Genomic DNA, 807 nt, shown 5'->3' on the forward strand with positions numbered 1-807 from the left:
GCATGGGGCAGAGCAGACAAGGAGACGCAGATGCAGGTTCTTATAGTTTCTGACTTGCTCAAATGAGACAATGCAACTCCTACAACTCACTGCTGAGTTCCATGGCCTGCATCCCTTGCTGGGATTCAGGACATGAATTCCCTCCCTCTGTTGGGAATGTGATTCTCAACCAGCCGGAGAGACATTAAATCCATTCTAGACAAGGCAAAAGACAGGGCTGCATTGGCCGGGAATCGAACCCGGGTCAACTGCTTGGAAGGCAGCTATGCTCACCACTATACCACCAATGCTTCTGCTAAAACCCGGTCTTCTAGCTCTCCCAGGTACAAGTGAAATGACTCACATCTTGCCCTCTAATGGAGACATGCTTGGACATCTAGAGCTGGAAGCTGGGGAGCGTCTGTTTCCTCCTAGGCTGAGGTGGCGCCAGGCCCACCCCTCCCCTCAGACAAGAAATACAAACAGATGTGACCAGAAGCACAGCCCGCTCCTTAGCGCATACCACTCCTTTCACAGTTACTCTGGGTGTGTCTACACAGCAAAGTTATTTCGGAATAATGGCTAGTATTCCAAAATAACTATCTGAGTGTCTACACGGCCATGCCATTATTTGGAAATAACGGATGGCTTATTCCGACTTCTGTAAACCTCATTCTACAAGGAATAATGCCGCTTCCGGACTAGCGATTGCAAAATAAGGGGTGTGTAAACGCTCCACTGCTGCTATTTCGAAATACCCCCTTACCAGGGCCATTCTGTGTTTCCTCCTGGGGTTCTAAATAGAGATAGCATGTCTACATTAGGGAA

General features: G+C 48.7%; 1 non-coding gene across 1 annotated transcript; it reads right to left on the reverse strand.

Annotated features, from left to right (window-relative positions):
* Positions 1 to 218: 218 nt before the first annotated feature.
* On the reverse strand, positions 219 to 290 carry TRNAG-UCC (transfer RNA glycine (anticodon UCC)). Its single transcript has one exon. It is a non-coding gene; the product is annotated as a tRNA-Gly (tRNA).
* Between the last annotated feature and the right edge of the window lie 517 nt (positions 291 to 807).

The sequence above is a fragment of the Pelodiscus sinensis genome, chromosome 14 (assembly GCF_049634645.1).
Source record: "Pelodiscus sinensis isolate JC-2024 chromosome 14, ASM4963464v1, whole genome shotgun sequence".
Classification (NCBI taxonomy): Eukaryota; Metazoa; Chordata; order Testudines; family Trionychidae; genus Pelodiscus; species Pelodiscus sinensis.